Source organism: Marmota flaviventris, chromosome 11, assembly GCF_047511675.1.
Source record: "Marmota flaviventris isolate mMarFla1 chromosome 11, mMarFla1.hap1, whole genome shotgun sequence".
NCBI lineage: Eukaryota > Metazoa > Chordata > Mammalia > Rodentia > Sciuridae > Marmota > Marmota flaviventris.
The window spans coordinates 21,879,864-21,900,787 of record NC_092508.1 but is presented as its reverse complement, the minus strand read 5'-3'; the positions used below and the strand labels follow the sequence as shown (position 1 = coordinate 21,900,787).

The 20,924-nt window shown below is 36.3% G+C and overlaps 1 pseudogene; it reads left to right on the top strand.

Moving 5' to 3' along the window:
• Positions 1–3,416: 3,416 nt before the first annotated feature.
• LOC114097867 (ATP synthase subunit alpha, mitochondrial pseudogene) lies at positions 3,417–20,194 on the top strand (annotated as a pseudogene).
• Positions 20,195–20,924: the final 730 nt, after the last annotated feature.

Sequence of the window (20,924 nt, the reverse complement as noted above, 5' to 3'; positions counted from 1 at the left end):
CTGTGCCTGAAAGCCAGAATTACACATGAGCAGTTTTTATGGTTCAGGACCACGTTTGCCATGTTACAGGAAAAAAAAAAAACCGCTCAGCCCTAAGTCTAAAATACAGATTCAGGACACTTTTTCCACCTCAAGTGCTGACTTAAATTAAAGATTAGGGTAGAGTGAGTCTTGCACAATATAATTCCATTTGTTGAACATTTTTTAAAATGTATATATTAGATACTGAACTATTAAAGTGAACCTTCGAAGAGTCTCAAGGTTGCCCTGGAAATGCTGCTAGTATAGTAACAGAAAAATAAATAAATAAATAAAACATACAGGGTATCTGATGTCACCTCGATCCAAGTGCAAAATTTGTAATTCTGAGACCACATGGCATAGTTAGTCACTTATTCCACTTGCCTGTCCTAAAAACCCTGGTGCAGATCTGATAGGGTTCTTGAGGAAACTTCAAGGTTGTCTTCATTACCAGTGTTCTTCTTTTTCTGCTCCCACTCTAACCTAGGTTTTGCAGTGGCTCCCGTGGAGTGCTATATTCTAGCTCAGGATGTCTCATCCTTAGTCATATCGACATTTTGGGCCAGATCACAATTTGTCAGTGGGGGCTGTCTTATACATATTTAGGATATTTTGCAGCATCCCTGGCTTCTGTCCACTAGGTGCCAGTAGCAACCCCCAGTGGTGACAACCAAATGTCTCCAGACATTGCCTAATGGCCCCAAAGGGGTGAGGTGGGTGCAAAATGTTAACTGGCTGAGAGTCAGTGGTCCAGAATAATCAGTGGAGTGGTTTCTGCTCTGGTTGTATGTGTGACTTGGGTAAGCCCTTGAGTTCTTTGGGACATGCACAAACAGCAGCCCTGGGGGGGGGGGGGGGGGGGTCAGTCGCCTCTGTAAGGAGTGACAATTCTAACAGCATAGGTCCACCTTCAGGACAATCATATTTTTAGTCTCATCAATTGGTTTTTTGTTGAAAATTGTCAGTCTCACCTCCCTGAAAGCATCTCCTGTCATCAAGAAAGAGTTGTCATTTCCAAAATTAATGTGCCGACAAGTTGGACCTGACACTTTAACGCACACTGTGCTTGTGTTATGATACAAATAGCAATCCCGGTGCCATCCCGAGGAAGAGCATCCAGCCGCCTTCCCTTAGAACACCAATTTGCGGCAAGGTTGGAGCCTTTCAGTTGCCACCATGGATACATCATATAGACAGTCATGAATCATTCATGAACAATTCTGCATGATTTATGCCTCCACTCAACAGCAAAGGCATTGCACACTTCAGCTCATGTCTAGACAGAGACGTATTATAGAGCTTTCTCTGCCCTGAGGTTGCCTGTTGCCAGCTTCAAAAATCCACACTCTTGGAAAGAAATAATAATCATAATAAATGACAGGAAAAAGGTCTGAAACCTCAGAACATATCATTAGTAGGGCCATGTAGCATAGTACCTTATCTATTATTAAGGAGTTACTATGTCCTTTTTCAGAAAACAGAAAGAGAGTGTAACTGGGAAGCTGAGGTACAGACATTTTGCATCAAAGTTTTGGTACAGGGACAGTCACAGCAAGAATTTACTAGAATGGAGGATAACATCCATCAAGATACTCTCATCAGAGGGTCTGTAAGAGGCAGCTACTTGGTGGCCTCTGTTACCAAGAGAGTCTTGTTGGGTTTCTAGCTTTTTTTTTTTTTTTTTTTTTTCTTTTCCAGCTTCTCTGCAAGCTCCTTCCTTTAAGACTTTGTAGCACTGACAATTTTTTCCCCTTTAGGGAGAGTGATGAACCTATACTGTGACAGAATTTCTCCTAAACCGATCATCATTTTACAACTTCCTTCTACCCAGGTCATTGAGAAATTCTTTCCAAACTCTGAACAACATAGTTCTGGTCTGGTTGTTTTGTTTTGTTTTGATTTGATTTTTTTTTTTTCCTTTGAAGGCTTCGTTTGCAGCCACACTGTCACCTCTGTATTACCATTTCTCCTCTGCCTTTTGTTCTCTGGGTTCTCGGCTTTAACTACAGCTATGTTCGAATGAGGGATCAACATCCTGTTTGTAGGTCGATGCCTGTTAAAAATGATTCAGTTTCTAAAATCTTTGAAAAATGGTGTGCCTGAAAACTAGTGAGAAAAAAAAAAACTAAACACTAAACTGTAAAAAGGGGATTCTAGCAACAATATTTGATGTGTAAAAGAATATATTATTAAAAAATTATTTTGTTAAATATAAAGTGTGTTAACCAGCAAACATTGTTTGTGGTATATTTTCCTTCCCGAATCTCTTTTCTCCCTACTCCCATTATTTAATGACTAGTTCTTGGTGACTTCTATCATCTGAAAGCACATGTGTCATTGGAGTAGCATTCAATTAGAATTATGCATTCGCGTTAGCATTTGCCTGTGTACAGTTTCATTTTTCATTACACAAAGGCCAACTCAGGAATCACAAAAAAGGCTCAAATGAACCAGCAGCAAATGGTAGGAAAAATCTTTCCTGACCTCATGGATATATTAAATACTAACGATAATCTATCATTATTGCATGTTCATGCCTCTCTAAGCTCTCAGTCCACAGGATGCCTTCAACCCATACAACACACCTCTGAGGGAGGAACACTCTAATTACTTCTTTGTCTTGAGAAAACTGGAACATGAGAGGTTAAATGCTCTGCCCAAGGTCACTGGACAGGAAGTAGCAAAGCGGAATGTCTTATAAAATTTTTCAAACTTTCACAAAAATTGAGAAAATATTATAAGGGGCCTCCATTCACCTATTTCCCAGGTTCAATACTTATCAAAATCTTGCATAATACCTTTTTTCCCTTAAATTTTCTTTAAAATAAGTATCAAGCATCATATCTTTTAGCCCTTTGCAACTGGCAGCAATTATCTCTGTTTAAAAAGTGGAGTTTTCTTGTAAAACCACTTTATTATACATTATTAAATCTAATAAAATTAGTAATTTTGTAGTAGATCTAATATAGAATCCATATTCAAATTTCTTAGATTTTCCAAGATATGGTTGTTCTGCCTCCTAAATTCAAAGTAGGGCTTTGAACTCTGCCAATTGCAGTTACGAAGTATGATGTGACCTTGGATATTTTTGTTATTTTAGGATTTGTGTTATATTTATATATATAACATATTTGTGTTATATTTATATATAATATATATTATATATTTGTGCAATAATGATAGATTATCATTAGTATTTAATATATTCATTATTGTTAGTATTTAATATATTCATATATTTAATATATTCATTTGCTGCTGGTTCATTTGAACCTTTTCTGTGGTTCCTAAGTGGGCTTTTGTGTTCACAGGCAAATGCTAAAGAGAATGCATATTCTTTTCATTCCATGTTAAACTCCCTCCTAGACCCTGAGACTTATTGCCTTGAAAGCGAAATGAAGAACCCCAAGCAAGAACTGTTGCTGGTGGCCACCACCCAGAGGATAACACCTCTTCTGCACATAAGCTTTCCTCGGGAGTAAGAGTAAATTGTTATTTTCTTTCTCCATGAGACAAACATACTCCCTAATACAGAATCAAACTGGACAATATTTTGTAAATTGCTATCATCTGCATTGTTAGAGAAAGAAAGAAAAAAAGCTGACCACTAAGAAAACATCAACATGGTGTCCCCAACACACAACTACACAGTTCTACTCTTCTAATATTTTCTTAAAACAAGATTAGACTTTCTTGCATTTCAATTTCCTGTGTATCCAATTCTCCACTCCTTATGCCCGTTGTTAAAGGATTGTTTACAGTTCAATTCAGTCTCAGGTTCCAGGAAGAGGGCACTGGAAATCATGGCAGAAAAGCCATAAATGAAAAGTCCTGGGTTTGTTGGGCTCTATGTTGGGACTATTCCACTTTTAAAGAAAGATATTTCCCTCATTTTGAATGACAAAAATTCTCTGAGTCAGGAAACTCATCCATACTTTCCTTAAATTGGGGTGATGCCCTATCAGCAAGCCTCAAGCGGTACAATCCTAGTTTAAATGCCTGATTCTCCCCAATCGTCCTTACATTCTTACAAGGCACATTATTCTTTCGATGAACAAGACACAGCACCCTTCATAAAATAAAAATTAAATGCATTGAGTAGACTTTCTTTCATTTAATTTAAAGGACTCAAAATTTCTTTGATAGTCCAAATCTTTTCTGGGGTGGTAGTGACATGGCTTTCTTTTTAACTTTTGAAAATCTTGAACTCTTAATTCTTTGAATCCCAAATTCCAATTTAAAAAGTCCCTGTACTCTCATTACAAACTGATTTTGAGTGAGGATACTTTCACAAAGCTACACTTTCAGAATTAAGTTTCAGTTTAAAAATTTTTCCAAATCAGTAGTTATGGGGAGAGAGTAGGAAAGGGAGGAAATTTGGATATAAAATTCAACTTTCATTTCTTGAGCCCCTTCCATGTGTTGGACACTAAAATGGCTACTTTACATGAGACAATGACTTGAATCCATTAGTTCAACCATCCTCATAGTCACCATGAAATTATGGACTGGTGTTCCCATTTTGCAGACTGGGACACTGAAGTCCAGAGAGGTTTTGTGATTTTTCTCAGACTCACTCAATTAGAAAGATGCAGAATCAGCTTTTATAATGGAGGGTTGACAACGTTTAACAGAATAGCATCCATAAGATAGCTTAGACTAGAGTCTGCTGTTTAAAAAGGCCCTATCAGGACTGGTGGCAACAGAGGAGATGTGGGTAAGATGATGCTGGATTTGGATCTTGTTACTTAGGTGAATAGTCTATTTCGCATGTGACAAGCAGTCAGGTGTGATTTTGAGTGGAGACATACCGTGAGAGATGTGTCTGGGAAGAAAACCCATTTGTTAAGACCTTGAAAATCATGCTAAGAAAATTGAACTTAGTTTTCATTGATACTTTGTACTAACTGATGTCAAATCAGAGAGTAGCATGGCCACATTTCTGTCTTGGAAACAATTCTGACAGCAGAATGAAGGATGAGTTGAGGTCTAGAGAGAAAGAGGTGGGGACACTAATAAGAGGTAATTACAAAGGCTCAGGAAAAAATAATAAGACTCTAATCTGATATGAGTGAGACTCAAACAGAACAGCTGGGACAACAGGACTCTATGGAGGATCAAATGGGAATTCAAAAATAAAAACTGTCACATTGCTATCTTAAATGACTAGAAGAACACTGATGCTAATAACAACCACCAATAAGAAGAAGCTACGCATTGCATGGAAGGGGCACATGACCTTATTTTAGGGCATTATGCTGAAGATGCTGGTGATTTTTCAGCTATTTAGGATCAGATCTGCTTGTCTCTAGGGCAGCCAATCCTGTTTCTATTTGCCAACATTATCTTCATCTTAGTTTGAATAATCGCAAGTTGAAGGGTCAAAGTTCACTATTGGTCATGAGTTGTTTTTCATACTGTCCTTGAAATGAAAGTCAAAATTCCGAAGGGCAAGTATAACAGAATTCTTTCATTAGTTTATTGCATATTTAATCTCCTTCCAGAATTTATTTGCATACTGTGATACAAACTGCTTATGTGTTTCCAACAGCTCTCTCTGCTCTTGCCCCTTTGGAATATAAAATGCTGACTTTATTTTCTGTATTGTTGTTCACCAGGATTCTGGAAATTCAGAAAAGGGATTATTTGGCTGTCCACTATGGCCATCTCTGTTTTGTCTGTCTGTTTGAACAAACAAACCTCTAGGGTTAAATGGTGAGTTCGGCCCTGGAAAAGCCATTCAATTTGAGATTTCCAAGATGCTTAACCTTCTCCCATTATTTATATATTTTTGCCTTTGTTTGTTTTTTGGGTTTCATTTTCTTTTTAATTAATCACAACATTGGGTCAGCCAGACCCATTAACAGCATTTCTCATTTAGACCTTTCAGAGATGCAGTTGCAGATGTAATTTAATTTGTTGACCCATGATCGATAGCAATTAATAGCATCTCTTTAATCTTGTTGAAAGGTCTGTTCTGGCCTCCAGTAGCCACCATCTCCAGGGAAAGGTATCCACACACTCAGGTAATTTAGCCTTCAGGCAATAGTTCCCCTCAACCGCCTACTTTCCTGGTGACTTAGTGTACATTTCAGAGATGGCCATTCTCTATAGCATTTTCAATTATGGTTCCAAATTTCATATAGGATCTATTATCATATTCCCCCCACAGTGGGCTCATCATGAAAATATGGGCCAAGAATGCTGAAAAGAATCCTAATTTTTTTAATTCAGAAAAAAAAATAGATACAACTTTTTAAAGTGCACTATGTTAATAAAATAGATATTTCCTGGGACTTTTCCATGTTAGATAGTGGCTAACCAAGTCCCTGCGGTCCAGTCTTTTCATCTGTCATATTAATTAAAGGGTTTGTTCATTTATTCAATAAGCAACTCTCCAGATAGGAAAGGTGACACTGTGGCTGAACTGAATGTAGCATTTTTTTTTTCCTGTTGCCAAGGAGCTTGCTGTCTGATGAGATGAACAAAGCAAGTCTGTACTAACAGAGGGCAGTGCCATGCTCTAAGCAGGAACAGGTACACCAGGAACATGAGTGAAAGTAACGCATCATCCTGGGCCTGTGGGAGGGCTTTCTGGAAGGTGGAACTCGTTACCTGAGTTTTAAAAGAGGAATAGGTCAGGTAAAGAAGGGAGAAAGTGACAGATGCCAGTTTATAAGGTGTAGTTTCTGCTGACACAGCTCAGAACATGTACCTGCCTCATTTTGCTAATAATGAAATCCAGTGAAACCAGTAAATATGTACCTGGCACAAAATCAAGAACTTTGAGCAAGTTTTATAAAAAAAATGTTTTAAAAAGCAAAGATGAGTCACCTACATATTGTTGTGGAATCATTTGTCTTGATAACACCAGCCCATCTTTTCTATAGCCAATTCACTGGCCATTGGAATTCTTTCTCCTTTATCTACTTCAGGTACCCAGTATACTGCATTTTATCCAAAAATTTGTCCTTACCTCCCTTTAGTAATTTGGGTAATACCACCCCCTTCAGTTGTACTTGCATTCTTGGCGTCGTCTTTGAACTCCTACTTGGTACCAGGCTCAACGGTGGAAAGAAAGGAAAGTCTCAGAAAGCAAGAAAGAGATGCATTTTGGAGCAAGGATTTCTTCCCAAATGTATTGAAAATGTAAAATTTCAGAATGATCACCTGCTCTCCAAGCTCATAAGACTATTCTTAAAACCAATTGTCCAGAAGTTTCCTTGTTATAATTTCACAAGCAGATAATGACAAAGATGCTAGGCAAGATCTTACAGATAAATTTTGAGGTTATTGGCTATATAAATAGAAGATATATAATATGTAAATTTCAAGTATAAAAATGTTTAAGGTACATATGTATATATATTTGTATCTATGTATAAATAGCAAAGGACTATATATCTTTAGAAATGTATAAAGATATAAATATTGCGGTGGACTGAAGGCTGTGTCATTAAGATCAATCAAGTACTTGCTATGTCTCCATCTCCCCAGTCCCCTCTTCTGTACCCAATTCGAGGCTTATTTTAGCCCACAGTAATTCTTTCTCCACCTTTGCTTTGCGGTGAAGCATTTCATTAGTACTGCTTGATCATAGATTTCATTTCCCATCCCTAATCATTTGTGGCTCGTGTGGTCCATTGATTTCAGACAGAGGCGGGACATGAGCACAGAAGAGTTACAGAGGGGGATGAAAACCAAGCTGCCGTGGAATCTTAAATCATTGCAGTGACAATGAAATGTATGTATAAAAAATTTCTTATTAAATGTGCAAATTATTGACATAAATCTATGGTTGGGGTTTTTTGTTTTTTTCTCTTCTTTTTTTTTCTCCTGTTTTGGAAACTGGATAATAATTTCTGCTTGAGATGGCTTTTCCATTTACCTACTGTTTACTGTCTGACATGGCCTTAAGGTCACCACTCCCAAGAACTGTACAGAGGACAGCTTCCCCAGGTATCCAGATGTACAGGAGAGCTCTATATGCAGTTGGAGGAGAAGGTTCTTCAGGTCACTTCATTTGTTTACACAAGGCACACTTATGTCCTGCTGGTTGGGCTAGCTACTCCCTCTATTTCCCCAGAGAACCCTTTGAAGTTCCAGGACATTCTCAATCCTCAACTGCCTGTTTTTCCAGGCTGACAAGTATTCTACTTTCAGGAATGTTAACTTTAATTGCCTGGGTTTGCTATCAATACCCACATTCACCTACTAGTTCATGGATTATTGAGTACAAGTCACACTTTGGATATACATAGTAGTCTGAGAGACTCTGAACCACTCATAAAGGACAACAGAACCAATCAAATTCCAATTTCTAGTCCCTTTTTCTCCAGAAGAAAAAATGATCTTTATCAGCAGACCAGAGGCTACCAAGAATCCAGAGTCAGCAGCCTACCATAGCTTCAGTAGACGTCACAACTAGGTGTTGGTTTTTTAAAAAACACCTTGGAATCGATGTCCTCCAATGGACAGGGAGGCCAGGCTCACAACAGCAGTGAAGCTGTGAAATGATGCATCTTAAAAGGCAGAAAGCAACTTAAAAAATGGGGGAGGTGCACAGAATGATGGTATCTCATAACACCAATGTAGCATGCAATGATACATTTCCCTCTTTGCACTTGAAGAAGTAAAACTAGAACATACATCTGTAATCACATATTCCACCCCATTGATTTGCACTTGGAGAAAATGGAAGGCTAGTCATCAAACTCGTATGCCTATTGAAATGATGTCAACTCAGAAAAATACTCTTTGTTTAGTATATAATCTATATTTCAGTGCGTATAAATCCACAGCATGTAAACTGGGTCTATAGCACCGTATTGTTTCTTTAGCTGTCTTCCATAAAAATAACGGGGCATGTTGGAAATGCATCACTTTTCCATTGAAATACAACTAGAAACATGTTCTGTAACCCTCTTCTTAGGAACCCAATAAAATACACATTTTTAAAACTCGCTAATTTGAGCAATGGCGTATTTAGCATCATCAGAACTGAGGCTCAACTGACTTATCTAGCTCAAAGTAATTTGATTTCAGACTTGATTTATGTCTATTGAGCTGGGTCAAATAAAACTGGATCATTGAAAAGGTCCACTGCTTAATGGCTCTATAGATATTTCTGGAATCATGCTTGTAAGGCCAAAAGCTTTTGGCCTTGGTATGCAGAATTCATTCTAAGTGAATATCTGTTTAGTTGAGTTTATTGTGCTGAAAACACAACATGAGATCTACCTACCGTTAACAAATTTTTAAGTGTATAATACAGTATTGTTGGTTATAGGTATAATGCTGTAGAGCAAATTTCCAGAATTCATTCACCTTGCTTCACTGAAACTTTATCCCTCCAGACTCTAAGTCAATAGGACCATAGCAGTGTCCCTGGCACATGGGACATGTTCAATTTACTTCTTTTGGATGAGTCAATTAATAAACAAAATAAATATTGTAGACATCCTCAAAATACAAAACTAATTTTAACCTGAATCATTTGATTTGTTCCCTTCTTTTTTATGTTCTTATTGTAGGTGACATATATAAATCTCTCTAAATGAGCAAAATGCTTCATCATCAAATAAATTTACTATTTTCTAAACATTTTTTCTCATTTCTAAGAATATGTACATTATAGTTTTCTTAAATTAGAGGTCTAGTTGCTCAACATTTTGGTGCTAAAACCACCAAATGAATACAAAGTCAGTAAAGCAAGTGCATTTGATTAGAAAGAAGCATATTATCCCATCTCAGGAAAGTAGGGCAATGTAGACTACCAAAATGACATTTTTATAAAGACTTGTGCCTATCTTCCCTTCCATCTAATAGATCTACTTAGGACAAATCATTTGTCAGAGAGAGGACCTGGTAAGATGTTGTGTATTTTTGTATTGATACTTTTTTGTTTTGGTCATTAACCTATTTCGTCAGAGAAAATAGACTCTTTGGCCTCTACGTTTGAGATTCTTAGGATGAGAAGGAGCTTATCAAAATGATTAGGAGAGCACATTAATATGAAGCATTTGAACTTTCTTCAAGGTGCTGCAGATGGCCATGTGATGGGGCCACTCTAGGAGATTTCAGATAATCAACATGACCAAAGAATGTTCCCATCCAGCATTCATGATAAAGTCATTCTTTTTTTTTTTTTTTCCGGTCCTAAGGTTTCTTTAGCAGTTGGGTAGAGTTTAAAACTGGAAGGGAGCTCAGAGACTGTGAATGACTCAATTTGGTGGTCATTAATTATTAGGAGTAATTTATATAAAGGATATTTACATGTTTAACACATCAAACATCGATAGTACTTATTATGATATATGATAGCAGAAAACATGTAATCCCAAAAGCACACCCAGTTCCCAGAAACTTAAGCAGTATCTTAAAGGAATAAGCTGAAGCTTTGATTTCCATCCATTAGGACTTCTTAAAAATATAATACTTGCTTAAAACCTGCTTTTAACCTATACGTGACACAGAGAACATCTCAATTAAGAATTCTTCCAAGGTGTGTTTCAATAATCCACCCAATTACCCAGAACTATCAGCCAAAGGACAGGAAAACTTATATAAAACTATTGAATGTATTCATCTAACTCAAAGACAATTTAGTATGAATCCTTATTTGCCACATGAAAGGCTCAGGTTTGATGTTGTGGATGTAAAGATGTATACAAAATAGGCTTTTTGTATACATCTTATAATATAGTGAAGAAGAGACAAAACACCATCAGGAAAAAATCACTACACAGAGGTTTGAAAAGGATGTGAAGCCACACAGTGAGCATTTACTATTTTAAATTGAATTTCAGAGACAACTTTCTGGAGAAAAACACGTTGAGTCTTGAAAGATGAGTAAGGGCTAATGAGATGCCTAGAGATGCAGCTGAGCCAAGAGCTACAAGCACTTTTGTGGTACCTTCAGACTGAGGGGTAAAGCCAGGCAGGCAGGGGTAGACCAAGAAAGCAAGGGCCCTATGAACCCTCCTAAGATGCCACACTCCAGTCTACGGAGTTAAGAAAGCACCAAGGGTTTCCTATACCAAGTGTGCACCTTGGAAAGGGGATTATGTTTCTAGCTACACCATGAAAATGCATGTAGGAAAAGTGACACTGAACTGAAAACAGATCAGAAGTAAAATAAACTTGATTCATTTGAGCTAAATTTAGGCAAGATGATTATGAGGATTTGGTAACTGAATAAGGAAATTGAAGGGAAGTAGCCATAGAGCTTGAGGAGGCCTGAAGTATAGGAGATTAATAGGTTTGGTTTGTGGAAACACAATGAGTTAAACTTTAGACATGCTAAATTCCAGGCCCCCTTAAGATTTAAGTTTCTCTCTCCAGGATCCACCGAAAGTTCAAGGCCAAGGTCAAGATAGGAATACAGGTTGAAATGTCTTAACAACATAGATGACAGTTAAAATCACTAGGTAAGTAAGATTGCACATGAACAGACAATAGAACTAAGACATGGAAGCAAACCAAGTAATATATTGCAACCATGATAAGGAGCTCACAAACATTACCTAGCCATACGTTCTTCCATAGGCTCTTCATGCTAAGATCTCATTCAACGTTTCCTATAGTCAAAAATTCATCAAATCTTGTCCACCTATATTTTAGAGAAGCAAAGTCAAGAGCTAATGATGGATTAGCCATGAATAGAATTTAAGTGACCTGAATAAAAACTGACTCTCAGTTATATCAAAAATATTCAACGGAATGCTTTAGTGTTATACACCCATGTCGACAGATACATATATTGCTGGATAAAGGGCATGTGAGCAATTTATTCTCACACAAATAATTCTTACCTATATGTGCTGAAATGCCCATTTCTCAGTTCATTAGGTTCAATTTAATGCATATAGAACATGTCTAGAATCAATAAGACTTTGAAGGTTTCATTTTTAATTTTACTCAGATGAAAAATTCTTTATCCTGCTTGATATTTCCAGCACTTGAGCAGCATCAGCAACAGGCCCCACAGGAAGCACAAGGCCAAGGTTAAAATCCTTCTAAGTCAAGATGCTATGATACCCAAAGAACCAATTTTCATTGTATTGCATGTCTTCTAGTATTTTATTGGCTTGTCCAGAATCTGAGAGCAGAAGGGGTGCACTGGGACTAATTTCAGTTGCAGATGTAGAGCTCTTGGCATTAAATTTTCCTTAACTTTCACAAAATCCAAGGTTGCTGCTTTGGTTTATTAGTCATTAGCTAATTTTGTATCATGTAGAAAAAAACAAAGGTTAGGAATGCTCTTTCCTAAAAAAAAAAAAAAGTGTAATGAAAGATGTGTGTACAGTATCTGCTGAATTAGCAAGTATAGTTGGCCCTCTGTATCTGTAGGTTCCACGTCTGTGGATTTCACCAATAGCAGATTGAAAATATTTGGGAAGAAACAATTTTATCTGTACTGAACATGTACAGATTTTTTTCTTTTGTCATTATTCCCTAAACAATGTAACATAACAACTATTTCCCAGCATTTATATTTTATCAAGCATTATAAGTAATCTAGAGATGACTTAAAATGTCCCATTTTATATACGGGACCCAAGTATCTACAGATACTGGTATCCTTGGGATACCAGTACTTATTCCTAAGTACCAGTCCTTATGAATATCAACAAACAGCTATTTTTTTCTGAAGAAGAAATAGGTTAAATCACTTTTATTCATGCCTAAAGTAGTGGTTATCTGTGTGCAAAAATGATGCCCTTATCCCTCTGGCCAAGTGGCATTCATCTAAATCCATCTTTATTGTTATAGGTGGGTTTTCCCATCCTCAATTACAGTCATATCTCATTCATATCCCCATCTGCAAAATGGCAGACTAGGAGTAGGACTAGGGTTGATGATGTGTATAATATACGAGAGTTCATTGTGTGGCAACCCAACCACAATCCGGAAAATGTCCTCAGAGCAAAATTTTCCTATACCATTCTACTAGCTTATATATCTTACATCTATCCTTTATTGATGCATCATCCCTGGTGATCCCTATATTAGTCTGATCCAGAAATTTACTGAATGGAATTTCATACCTGATCCTATAACTTTATAATATTTACAATTTCAACATTTATTCAAATATGTTATTTATTATTTTAAGAACTCACTGCAGGGGCTGGGCAACTGTTATTACTGTGTTCTCTTAATGAAGAAACTAAAGTTCCAAGAGGTAAAATGGATTATATGACTAATAAATAGCGGATCTTATCTAGAAAACTAAGCACCTTCCAACTTCTTTTTTTTTTTTTTAGATTTTTTTTGTTGATAAACCTTTATTTTATTTATTTACATGCTATGCTGAGAACCAAACCCAGTGCCTCACACTTGGCAGTCAAGTGCGCTTCCAACTTCTAAGCAAGCCACAGCCACAGTATACCTTCCAACTTCTAAGCAAGCATCTTCTTCACTCTACCCCAGGCTTCCTGTTAAAAAAAAAGAAAGAAAGAAAAAAAATCACTGAGGTCTTATCCACCCTCAGGCCTAATGTCATGGAATAAAGGATTTTTCTTATAAAAAAAGAACTCGTTCTTTGACATCCCTACCCTTTTCCCAGAGCCATATTTCTTTCCCCATCTTTCTCCTTCCAGAGCTGGACTTATTCTCAAAATGCTGGTGTGTCCCAGAGATGTCACTCCCATCTTTTCCGAGAAGGCACATTCCTACCGTTCCTTCACAAGACTCAAATGTGATCTTTCTAGACTCCTTAATTCTCATGAAATTCTTACTGTTGCTTCCTCAAGCTGTCAAAGGATAGCTTTGCTCATGTACGAGCACCTATTACCTTATGCTTTAATGTTTCATTCCAACCTTTCTCATCAGGACTGTGAGTTCAAAAAAAAACACCAACCAAATGCTTATTTTCCATCCTTGTATCATCTGTAGTACCTGTAAGAGTCTCTGGCACATAGGAGAAGTTCAACAAGCATTGGGGGGAGGGGAGGTCTGAAAACCTTTAGTCTAAAATGTTGTGACAATGTGCTTATTCCCTCCACAATAACAGATGAATGCAAATGTTAAGATACATCATCAAGAAGAGATCAATGCAGGTCGAGTGTCCTTTATCTGAAATGCTTGGGAACAGAAGTGTTTGGGAATTTTTTCAGATTTGGGAATATCTTGATATACAGTGGGATATGTTAGAGATAGGATCCAAGTCTAAACACAAAATTCATTTCTTCATATACACCATTGACACATAGCCTGAAGGAAACTTTATATAAAACTTTTAGTGAGCATGCATCTTAACTATGACCCATCACATGGGGCCAGGTGCGGACTCTCCCACTTGTGGTGGCCTTTCAGCACTCAAAATGTTTTGGACATTGGAGCATTTGGGATTTTGAATTTTTGGATTAGGGATGCCCAATTTATACTAAAAATATTGTGAATCATTATGAAATATCTGTGATAATAGGGTAAGAATTTAGGGACAGTGGAGTTTTCCAATTATTTCTCAAATCTTCTCCCGTAGGCAACTTCCAAAACAAATTTGAATTACACAAAGTTAACAAATATTTACAATGAGCATTTGATATTGATGAGGAATACTTCAAGTCCTCTACATGTCCTTAAATTCATTATTTCAGAACTTCTTACAAAAAGGATTGTGGCTTTCTCCAAAACCATATTCTACTAAAAGTCATGCTTCCTTTTCATACCTGAATCATTAATTTGACCGTTTTTTAATATGTATCAAACAAATCTCTATCTCACCTCTATTACACATACTTAAAAAATGTAGTTGTGAGTACTTGATGACATCCAGTAAAGATCATTTGATAAAGAAGAAAGAACCATGGTTATATTGATGGGTGTGCTGGGAGGACCAGCATTTTAGAACTGTGTAGAGGTCATAGGAAAATTCAAAACCACAAATGTGAAATCAAAGTGCCAAGAGTTTGATGGCTGCTGAGTCCCTATGATATATAACACACTGGTGAGTGCTACAGAGAATTCAATATGCATAATTGTCTCTGTTCTAAACATTCTACTAATTAATCTAGTACCCTTATTTCTATTGTTATTATTACTTAGGCTACTTTTTATCTAGTAGAACTCCCTAAAGAAATAGCTTAAAGTCTTCTAGTCAAAATGGTGCCTTGAATTAATGAATAATCTTCTCTATGACACTCCACAAAAGTGCCAAAAGATTGGATTCTTTAAAAAGATTTAAAACATGAAAATTTAAGATATATATAAATATGTAAAAAAAAAAAAGCTGAAAATAGAACATAAAAGAAAACAGAGGTAAGTGGGGCTACAGCCACCAGATCAATCAGATTCTAGGAATATTCATAGTATATTGATATATATGCATTTTTTGCCTAATTGAAAAGCCTATGAAAACCCCCAGATACTGGCTGCCTGAAGGAGCATAACTGGGTCTTTACTTTCTCCAACATCACATGGAACAAGAACATAGAGACATCACTATAAAAACTGGCTCTTCATGGGAGAGATTGAGTCTACAAAGTCAAAGAAAGGAAATAAGGAGCAGAGAAGCTGTGAAAAGGAATTGTCACTCAGGATGAGCTTGCAAGCTGAAATTTCAAGCATATTAAAAATAGCAAAGCTAAGGAAATAAAACCCAATCAGGAAGTCTAAAGTGACTTCAAAATAGAAATGTTTTACATCTTCAAGAAATGAATAACATCTGTAGCATAAGAACAAAAATTATGAAATCAAAGCAGGCAGATATGAATCAAGAATAGGTAGATAAGAAAAAAGCCAATTAGAATTTCTGGAAATTAAAACTTAGCTATTTAAATCAAAAGTTTAATATATTTTATAAAGGATTCTCTCGATTCAATCAAAGTGCAAATTAATTTCAAGGCAGATGTGAAAGTAAGGATTTAAAAGGTGAGATAAATCTATCAACCCAAGTCAGAATAAATGAGAGAGAAAATAACATGGTAACAGAAAATAAAAGATTTTAATTAAGTTCAAATCAATCAGTAATAACAACAAATATAAATGGATTAAAATTGCCTAATGAAAGACCCTCAGATAAGATGTTTTCAATTCGGCATCTTGTTACTTATGAGAGAAACACCTAAAAAAATAATAATAGTGAACATTGAAATAAAGGGATTGCAAAGGATACACTAGGACAAGACTGTTATTTGCCACTTTTGTTGTGTTGACATTTGCCCAGATATTACAAAAGCTACAGTGGATAAAACTGCTCAAGCCAAGGCATTAACATACTAGAAGTCACTGCCACTTTCCAAAGTCAACACAACGGGTAATTAGCTAAGTCAGAGAAAGCAGATTGTACTCAGTAAAATGACAGCAAGAAAAAAAAGTGAAGCTCTATTCCAATTTGGGTAGGGATAATTTGGGCTTTTTCAAGAAAGAACATAGAAACAGAATAGTGCAAAGGTACAAAGGGTTGGTCAATATCATTATACCAGTCCAGCTGTGACTGCTAGCTGCCAGTTTCCCAGGAGAGGGTCCTATCCTCCACAGAAACTGAGAGACAGAGGCTTTCCCCTTCTTGATGTCACATTTTAAAGAAATGGCACACAACCTCTTGAGAGAAGCAAGTGTTACATACTTAAAATTGTGAGTCCATTTTGACAATTTTTTAAGAAAAGAGAGTCACGAATGCCCCTGAGAGCATGTTGGCTAGAAAAAAAACATAGTAAACTTTTCTGGCAGCACTAAGCTTTCTCAGGGGGCACTTCTAGGAGGGCTGGGATCATCCTAGGGATGTAGGTGCCTTATTGCTAGAAGCCATGCTCAAAGCAGGGATTGGGACAGATTGTCATGTGCTCAGAGTCCTACAGTTTTCACAGGCACTTGTAGAAAACAACACACAAATATCCCCACCACACCCCACAAAGCCAGTTTTTCTCATGGCTGTCCTTCATGATATTATTAATCCTATTAAATCTCAATCCTTGAGTACATGTCTTTTAAGTGTGACAAAATGGAAAATACAAAGAAAGCACTTCTGTTGCACATGGAGTATGTGTGCTTTCTTAAGGAAAAATTACTGTCCCCGTGTTTGATGGTGAAATGAACTACCATTTTTTTCCCATGGAACATCATCTATACTTGAAAGAATGATAGACAAACTATAGCTCTCCATGTTTGGGTTTTTGGCATATATTTTTCTCAAAAATAAATGTAGTAAGTGTGACACGTGAAGGATAACAACTAATAACAATATCTATTGCCAATAATAAAGTTCAAGCTTTGAAGCGAAAATTAGAATTTTGGAAAATTTGTACTCATCACTGTGAGCTTGATGACTTTGCAATATTTAAAAACTACTCTAGCAAGATCAGTGGCTATATTAATGAATGTGATTTTTTTCTGTGCTGTATAATGAAATCTGTCCCTCAGAAGAACTGCATATTTCAGCAAGCCAGTATTTTCCAAATGACAATGCCTATTGTTACAAAGTCAAGCAGAGGTGAAAGAAAGTGCAGGAAACACCAATGGGTATCAGTATAACAGACTGCAAAGAATTTATTGATATAATTTCAGATTTCACCTTTATACTAATTGTCCAAAGAAAACTGCCCACATTTATGGTCTATCTTTCCTATGATTCAACATATTCTTGAAATTCATAGTCAATAACAAAAATGATAAAAGAAATGAATATTACTTACATCAAAAAATGAGACACAATGACTATTATTTGCAGGTGAGAGGATTGTTTACATATGAAATCCAAGAATTTATAAAACTATAAATACAATAACTTCAGCAGCAAGTTAAACAGGAAAAAAAATCAATGGCATCCCTATCTACAATCATACACAAATAAAAAAAATTAATGGAAATAAATTTTTCTTCAAAGTGGCAACAGAAAATATAAAGTGCCTAAGTATAATATGTTCATGTATTGAATAACATTAAAAAATTCAAAATAAATGAAAAATATACCACACACATAAAGGGAATATTACAAAGACAAAAGTTCTTCCCAAATAAATCTACTAATTTAATAATGTTCTTAACATAATTCCCTCAAAATGTTATGAAACTTATCCTGACTTTAAAACTCATATTAAAGTAAATGTCTAAAATGTTAAGCTACAATATATAATAATGACAAAGAATAAAAGATACTTTATATGAGATATAACAAAAGATCTACATAAGTATTATGAAAGAAAAGTTTTAAATTTAATAATAAAGACTTAAATATTTGAAGAAATATGCTACTTGGATGCAGAGAAAAAATCAACATCATAAAAGTATCAATTGTCCCACAAATTAACACATAATTTCAGTGAAATTCCCATTAATTTTTTGGTAGAATATTTCAGGAAGCCCACTAAGTTAATTTTAAATTTATCTTTGGAATAATAGCAAATACCTATTAGTATTTTCTGCTAATCAGCTACTTTGTTAAAGACTTTAAGCAACTCTGTAATACTCCTTAATAACCACATCTATAACATAGGCACTAATATCATGGCTATTTTATACATGAGAAAACAGAGGCACAGGTTTAAAGAAAAAAATGTACCCAAGGTCAGGCAAAGAGTAACAGAGAAACCAAGATTCTTCTCCAATTTTCCTCTAATCTTCATGCCCTTAACCACTATACAATACTACCCAGAGTTTTATGTTAGTCAGTTTTTTGTTTCTATAACAAAAATATTTGATAAGAACAAGTTAGAGGAGAAAAGATTTATCGGGCTCACAGTTTCCGACATTCAGTCCATGGATGGCTGAATCCATAGTCATTGGTCCAAGATGAGGCAGAACATCATGGTGGAAGGGCCTGATGGAGAAATGCAGCACAGGGCATGGCAGCCAAGTAGCAGACAGAGAGAATAAGAATCCAAGGATAAAAATAAATCCCGAAGTCATGCTCCCAGTGACCTAATTGATCCCTCTATACCCCACCTACCTACAGTTACCACCTAGTTAGTCCTTTCAAATTATTAATCTATCAGTAATCCATATCAATGGATTAATTAACTCGTTGGGCTAAAGCTCTCATAACCTAGTTATTTTGCCTCCTGCCTTGATTCTGGAGTTTTGGGGACACTTTATATTCATCCCATAACAAGTACCAAATGAGGGCACTGCCTTGACCTTCCTTGCTGCTTCCCATTAATGGAAAGGGTCTGAAAGCCCCTGGGATCAATCTCTGTGCAGGAACCAGTGTAGACTGGCATGAGTGCTGTAGATAGCATGGTGTCAATTGCTCAGGTGATTACTGGTGACAGATAAACTGAGAAAGCATTGACTGCTGGTGATGCGATCATTGACCAGAAGTTTCAGTGATGGATCTAAGGAAAAGCAGCTGTACCGTATCTATGCTGCTACTGGTTCAAAGTGATCCACTGTTGCCCAGTTGGCAAAGAGACTTTCAGATGCAAATGCCGCGAAGTACAACATCATGGTGTCAGCTACTGCTTCTGATGCTATCCCACTGCAGGACCTGGCTCCAGCTGGGCTGTTTTATGGGAGAGTATTTTAGAGATAATGGCAAACCTGTTTTGATCTTCTATGACAACTTATCCAAGCACGCTGTCTCTGTTATTCCAACAACCCTGTGATCATGAGACTTATCCTGAGGGTGTGTTCTATCTACACTCCTGGCTGCTGGAGAGAGCAGCTCTCTGGTGATGGCTCCCAGACTACTTTATAGAAACTCAGTCAGTGACAAATCTGCTTACATTCTAATGAATGTCATTTCTCTCAGTGACAAACAGGACTTCTTGGAAACAGAATTGTTCTATAAAGATATTTGCCCTGCCATTGATGTTTTGTCCCATGTCAAATCCCCTACCTGAACCAGGGCTATGCAGCAGGCGACAGATACCATGAACCTGGAGTTGGCTCAGGATCATGAGATCACTGCTTTTTCCCGGATGGGTTCTGATCTTAATGCTCAAAAGCTCTTGAGTTGTGGTGTACATCTGACAGAGTTGCTAAAGCAAGGACAGCATTTTCCCATGGCTTTTCAAGAGCAAGTAGCTGTTATCTATGCAGGTATAAGGGAGTATTTGATAAACTAGAGCCTACAAAGACCACAAAGTATAAGAATGCTTTCTTGTCTCATATTATTAGCTAACACTAAGACCTGCTGGGCAATATTGGGGCTGAAGGAAAGATCTCAGGAGAGTCAGCTACAAAGCTGAAAGAGACTCTAACAGACTTCTTGGTTGGATGTGAAACATAATCTCCCATGTATTCACATCAAATATTGGTTTAGTTTTGTTGTTTTTTTCCAGTAAAGTTGGCTCCATTTGTAAAAGGATTATTCCATACTTCTGATGTGCAGAAATCATATTAAAAATAAAAGTTTCATATTGCAAGGCCAAAAAAAAAATATTCCAAATTATTTTCAGGAAGAAAAAGAGTCAGGGGAGAAACTTTCATTATTATAGCTCAAGATATTATGATAATGATATATAAAAAGGTAAAGGTGCCAATGAGACAAACTGAAGAACTTACCTTTGATTTATGAGACTGAAAACATTTTAGATCAATGAGAAACAAATGGCATATTAAACAAATGTTACTAGGATAGTTGAAATAAGATCCCTAGTTTATTCCATACACAAAAGTCATTTCTAGGGGGATTAAATATGTTAAAAATAGAGGCAAACACTTTTAAAAATTGCAAATATAATTTGTAAAGGCATCTGTATAATCTTAGAGTAGGAAATAAGTGTAAATACACACAAAGCACAAACCATAAACTTAGAATTACAAACTTGCTTACATTGAAATAAAAAACATTTGTGTGACAAAATATACCATTAAAATAAAAAGACAGGAAGTCTGGGGAAACATATTTATTATATATAATTATCATATAAGAATTAGTATACAAAATTTATACTTTACTCTTACAAATCAATAATAAATAAATACTCCAAGAGAAAAATGACCAAGAATATGAACAG